Source organism: Prenolepis imparis, unplaced genomic scaffold (assembly GCF_030444845.1).
Source record: "Prenolepis imparis isolate NDT839.2.m4 unplaced genomic scaffold, iyPreImpa1.0 SCAF_14, whole genome shotgun sequence".
NCBI lineage: Eukaryota > Metazoa > Arthropoda > Insecta > Hymenoptera > Formicidae > Prenolepis > Prenolepis imparis.
The window spans coordinates 7,910,988-7,917,585 of record NW_028141172.1 but is presented as its reverse complement, the minus strand read 5'-3'; the positions used below and the strand labels follow the sequence as shown (position 1 = coordinate 7,917,585).

Below are 6,598 nucleotides of genomic sequence, written 5' to 3'. Positions count from 1 at the left end.
TATAGTTCTGTACCGTTCAAACAAACCGAGTCGTTGACCTTTTATTACGCACGACACTTTCGTCGCTCACCGTATCGCGATTCGCTCACGTAAAGATTGCACATAGTGTAATTTTTGAAAAATGTATTTTAAATACAAAATAGAAATTTTATATTTTGTATTTTCATTTTAAATGCATCTATTTCAAATAATGCACATATCTCTGATAATTATAATCTCAAATGCGTAATAAATGGGTAATAAAAGTCAATCCCTTTCCATTAATGGGTGCATTGCGCACTTCTAAAATATATTGACATAAGACACCATTTCCTCCGAAAACAAGTCAAAAAAAATACATTTAACACTTTTTCCGACTAAATAAATGAATACGGATGGACTGAGTTTTGATCCAAGCTAGAAATATGTAAGGGAAATCTGATGGACCCAAAGAATCCTAAAAAATAGACTCCGGTTTGTGGGGTGGATGTTAATTTATGATAAACGTAGAGTTTAATTAGATTAATTGAAGTCTGTTTAAAACGCGTACTTAACTTTAATGCTAATACTTACTGATGAAGTAAAAAATTCCCTATAGCGTAATTTAACTACTTTTAAATTATTTTTTTTTCTATAAAATATATAGTGGTTGTACTTATTTTATCATTGCGTAAAATAAACAAGTCTATTTGTAAAACAAATATTTATTCTGCACCATTACCCCGAAATAAAATAATAAATATAATAAATATATAAAAATGTCAAATTTTAATTAATAGTAAACAGTCTTATAAACTATACGTAATACGTTTAAATGCGATCCGAAATAAGAAACAAGACATCTTAAAAATGTCATAAAGATAAATTTATATATGACATCTCATATTATTAGTGTGTATTTTAGATCTAGATCTAAATCTAAGTTTAAATGTCTTAATGTTCTTTGGGTGGTGGTTTTTACGAAATAATATTATAAAATGTGAGGGGGAGCTTACAAAACAGCATCAAAATATCGTGATGATTATAATTATAACCGTTTTCAATGAAAAAGGCCAATTTCATCAAGAGATTGTTTTATTTAAAATATAATAATTTAATAGAGTGAGGTTATAAAACAAATATTCATTTAAATTACACAAATTTTAATTTTTATATTATTTTATTAGTGTTATGTAAATTATTGAAGCTTTGTATACCTAGATATAGCTTTGCTTTGTATATAATTATGTGTGTATGTGTGTATATATACATATAGAGCAATGTATAAATTAAGATAGTTTCTGTTAAAAAGTAATTACGCAATAGAAATATCGGAACAAGTCTTAAAAGTTTCTTGGGGTCCGCAGCCTTGTTTGTGTGTACCATCCTCACATTTGCCCCAATTATTTCCAGCAACATATTCCCATCTAAAAATGAAATAAATATAGAATACAGACTTTTCATATACATACATATACATATACAAAAATTGTGAAATAATTTACTTTTAGGTATTTTTAATTAATCACAAAATTAATCACATATAAATTTGAGTTCGTCATTTTTACCACTGATTTAAAACAGTCCTTTAATATTTTTCTATATATATATGTATGTATATTTTTTCATTATTATCAAATTTTAGTTTATCTAGATAGAAAAATATATTTAATATAGATGAATTTATAACTCTAATATTTTATAGATATTTTACAGATTTTCTGTAAAATTATTATAAATCTTCTCGCACAGACAGAATTTTAACTATTATATAATAATGGTTTTTAATTATTTTATCAATACTATTTGTAAAATTTATTCATTTACGCTGGAGGAAATTGTTGTTTTGTTGTGTAACGATGATGTATAATTTCAAAAAAAATCTATGATTAGTCAAAAATATAAATAGACTCATATATAGTTAAAAACTCGCTGGTCGAAAATTAGCGTTTTTTTTCAAATAAAATAATTTTAGAATAGTTTTCTCTCCTGGAATCTAAGATACTATCTTTACTATTTTTGATAATATATATTACGTAATTATACATAATTCATACCTGAGAACACAGTGCTCACAAGTAAGATCTTTGGGCAAATAGGCATACATTTTATAATCGCCTCTGTTAGAGCTTTTTAATACATATCTGTCGCTGCCGTCTTCCATTTTCAATGGATACTTAGCGAAACATTCTTCAGTCTCCAGTTCTTTTCCATGATTCAGTGGGCAAACAGAATATCGGAAGAAACCCATATGGTTCGCGGTGAGTCTAGCCACTAATTCAATCATTTGCCCTGGTTTGTAGCTGAAAACATAATTGTTGTGTTTATTATATTCCAGAAGAGATGACATGTGACCTCGCATGGAAAGTCACAGACTAATATGCGAAAGATCCCAGGTTCAAAGCTTAAACACCTCCCTCATATGCCTGCTTGGAAGAAAGAATTCTGGAAGAAGGAATGGATTTGTGGAGAGAGAAGAAAGGAAGTAGGATTAATAATAAGAAAGGAGAAAGAAAATGAGGTAAGGCGGAAAAAAAGATTTGGTGGGAGAAGAAAGGAGACAAGGATGAATAAGGAGAAGAAGAAGACGCAAGGAGGAAAAGAGAGGAGGAGAGAAGAGAAAAAATAGAAAAGGGAAATTGTAGGGTTATGATTTGTAAGATCTTCAAAAACAAGATTATTGTGAAAGGTTCAAATACGCTCCTTGTAAAAAAACGCTGTGTAACCCCGAGGGGATCATTAATAAATGTCCTAATCCTAATATTATTAGTAGTACCTGTTGACTAAATGATTTAAGATTATAGATTATAGATTTTACATCCTCATTTAAGTTCTGTTTAGCCTTTTCTTCTCTAGTTGTTTCTTTTTTTAGGGTTTTCATTTTTCTTTGAATAATATTTTTTCGAAAGTATACTTACGTGTTTACAATAGTACCAGTTCCATATTTCCCACCATTTTCATTAGGTCTGGGTTGCGGCATTTGCCACCATTATTTATATGCACCTATATAAATTAACAATTCAATTAAATTAGTCAGAAGCTTCATCAGTTAAAAATAATCAATTTCATTGTAATAAGTATAATGATACAAAATTAATGGACATATTTATTTTCAGAGATATTTTTATTTATTTTCATGATACAAAAAAGCGACTACAGAAAAAATCAAGGACAACATCAAAAACAAATATTCGAACAAAAGAAGTTTTAGGTACAAAGGAAAGTCGTTTATGTCATAAAAGGAAATTTCTTATAAAGAAAGTTTATGCCGAGTAAAAAACTTTTGATATTGTTGAAAGTTATTCAAAGTTGAAATTTTAATCGTGTTTTCTTTGAAATTTTATTTTTATAATTTGTTAGTCATTAAAGAATTTATATATTATTTAGTTTATATATAGTCTCCTTAGTTATTTAAAAGTTTTTTTTCGTGATAAGCGAGTCTAGAAAATCTACATTTAATTTTCTAGAGAAGTTTACTTTTGTTTTTATTCGATAAGTTTATTATTACTACATTTATTCTTTTTTTCTTCCATTCTTTCCTTCTCTCTGATTCTTTTGTTTTCTCAACATAAGATTTATACAAATGAAAGAAATTTATACATTTCAGTGCGGCAGTTTTATTCATCCCATATCAGGGTGTCCCCGAACTCGCGGATCAACTCTCGTGGGTAGATTCCTGGGATCATTTGGAGACGATTTTTCCTGAGCGAAAATGTCGAGGCACCAATAATTTTCGAGTTATAAGCGATTGAAAATAAAGGGTTTTTCACAAACTAAGCCTTGTGGAAATAAAATATTAACAAAATCACATTCTTCAGTTAATTTCAGATAGAGTTTACTTTAATAAAATTTTAATATAAGGCTTAGTTACAAAGATACATGATGACAAAAATTGGGAACATGCAAAAAATGATGACCTCCCTCGACATTTTCGCTGAGGAAAAATCGTCTCCAAATGATCCCAGGAATCTACCCACGAGAGTTGATCCGCGAGTTCGGGGACACCCTGTATATATATTAATCTCTGTCCCAAACTATTGAACTACAAACCATTTAGATTAATTTCATTAAAATTTTTATACTAAAAATTGTAGCTTTCAAATATTTTTATTAATTTTGCACGATCGATCTTATTAAATTATTTATTATTTTCTTATTAATAAAAACAAAGAATTTAAAAAAGTAAAGTAGCTATTTTATTGAAAAGACATTAAAAGATCTGAATTGTATTTTTATTATTATAATTTTTTATACAAACTTTCAAATTTTATTATATAATTTAACAAAGTACTAGTTTTGAATGTGTGTGTGTGTGTGTGTGTGTGTGTGTGTGTGTGTGTGTGTGTGTGTGTGTGTGTGTGTGTGTGTGTGTGTGTGTGTGTGTGTGTGTGTGTGTGTGTGTGTGTGTGTGTGTGTGTGTGTGTGTGTGTGTGTGTGTATATACTCTTCATAATTAAAGATATATAATTCTCAATTTTTCGTCTAGCGAAATACACACTTACAAATAAACCTCCGCAATAGTTTCCGTCATCATCATAGTTAATGGGTGTTTTGAATCCTTTTCTCCATGCACTTCCTCTATTCACGAGTTCCATAAGCATTCCATGTCCATGAATTTCTTCAAGGTAAAAGATCCCAAGAATGAAGATGATTGCTAGTTTAAAGTATACCATAATGATGAAATTAATCAATATGTACAACAGCTTTAACTATATGTACTATACTGTATTAATTGTCACGATTAAATGTAACTTTCGACTGAAATTACTCATTTTTTATAGGATTGCAAAAGAGATAAGAATTTCAACTTAACGCGATTAATATAATGAGATAACCAATATTTCAAAGAAATCATACATGATGAGCCCATTCACTTGGAAACATTAGATTTTTACGCTTCGTTTATCAATGTTTACGTTTACGTTGAATAATAAATGAATAAGTATTTCATCATTAATATTTTAAGCATTAATATTTTATATGCAAAATAAAACATGTCAAAATCCTCAAAAATTTAAGAATTTAAAGCTGCATATATCGTGTTGAATTGCATTTATACGTATACAGGGTGTCCCAATGGGTCGAGACGGCGAAATATTTCGAAAAATATAAATTTTATAAAAAATGTTTTAAATAAAAGTTGTAGAGTTTACAAAGGTCTGTTTATTAGCCTTATCAGTTTTACCTTGAGTGGTATTTTTTTTCATCTCGAGCTTTTTTCATCTAAGCTCAATTTTGTATGAGAAAAAGAAATGTTTTTCTACATTTAAATTGATGTCAATAGATATAGGGAAATGATTACTTATCAGAGTGTCAGAAAAACTGTATAGAAGGGAAGAGGAAACAAATGTAAGATCAATAGCTGATTTAAGTTGATCGGGACGAGAAATGAAATTACATATATCAAAATCGTTGGATAAAGGGCACAATAAATTTATTTTGTTATATATCGAATGATGAACTCCATTGAAGGATTTTTAGTAGATATAATTAAGAGAAGGTATATTAGTATTCGCACACATGCTCATTTGAGGATTAATGAGGGAATCTGGATTTAATGCACTTTTAAGGAGAGAATTAATATCATTATATAAGCAAAAAGGCTTTAAGAAGAGAGACTAACTTATCTATGATTTTATAAATAAAATTATGAAAATATATGAAGAATGGTTGAGTACTTTGAGAAGAACTAATAGAGGATGTCGATTGGTATTGAGAGGCAGGAGAGAAAGAAGACGGAGTAGAATTAAAGGCTAAACCGTTTGAGTTCGATTGCGGATATCGCCCGTTGTAAGTTAGAAATGTGGAATGAGGAGGCAGAGGGGGGTTTATCGTAGATTTATTATTAGTAATTGAGGGTTTGGATATAATTGGAATTAAAACTAGATTTCTCGAATTCTTGCTATTAGGGGAGAAAGAATTGTCTGAAGAGGCTGATTTATCAACTGTAGTGTTAATATTTTTATAAGCTGAGAGGGGGGTAAAAGGGGAAACAGAGGATGATGGAGAAAGAGAGTCTGAGGAAGTGAGGGGTGTGTTGAAAAGCGGAAAAGGATCTGGCCGGATAAGGTAGGAAAATTTGCCCCCGCACGTATCAGGCCCAAATTGATGTCATAAGTTGACATCCATGTGATATGAAATTACCCCAAATATTAATCTTGAAATTGTATTTTTGTAGGAGTTATGGAGAGGGAAAGTGAAAAAAGTGATTTTTCTTAGAAATGGCTGAGCCAATTTTGATGAAAAAAATATATGTTATGGAAATCAATGAAACAGCTGTTTGAAAGAATTTAAAAAATTTTTTCTTAATAAAAAATTTTTCTGACAAAAAAAATAGATAAAAAATTTTTAAATTGAAAAAAAATTTTTTTAGGCAGATGTTTTTGAGTGACACCTTTAATATTTCCACAAAAACATCTTTAAATTCCCTATTCTAACATATATTTTTTTCAAATAGATCAGAGTGGTGGAACATGATCCATGCGCGCAACATCGCGCCATACCACGCCGCACAGCACTGGCTAGTGCGGTGAAATTTATCCCCATTGTATTGTTTAATTGCAACATTAAAGTTAATGAAAATTCAGATTTTAGTTGTACTTAAACATTTATTCATTTAAAGTAAATGTTTGAATAGATT

At 29.3% G+C, this 6,598-nt stretch overlaps 1 pseudogene; it reads right to left on the bottom strand.

The window, feature by feature from the left end:
• Positions 1 to 1,273: 1,273 nt before the first annotated feature.
• On the bottom strand, positions 1,274 to 4,631 carry LOC145945615 (uncharacterized; annotated as a pseudogene).
• Between the last annotated feature and the right edge of the window lie 1,967 nt (positions 4,632 to 6,598).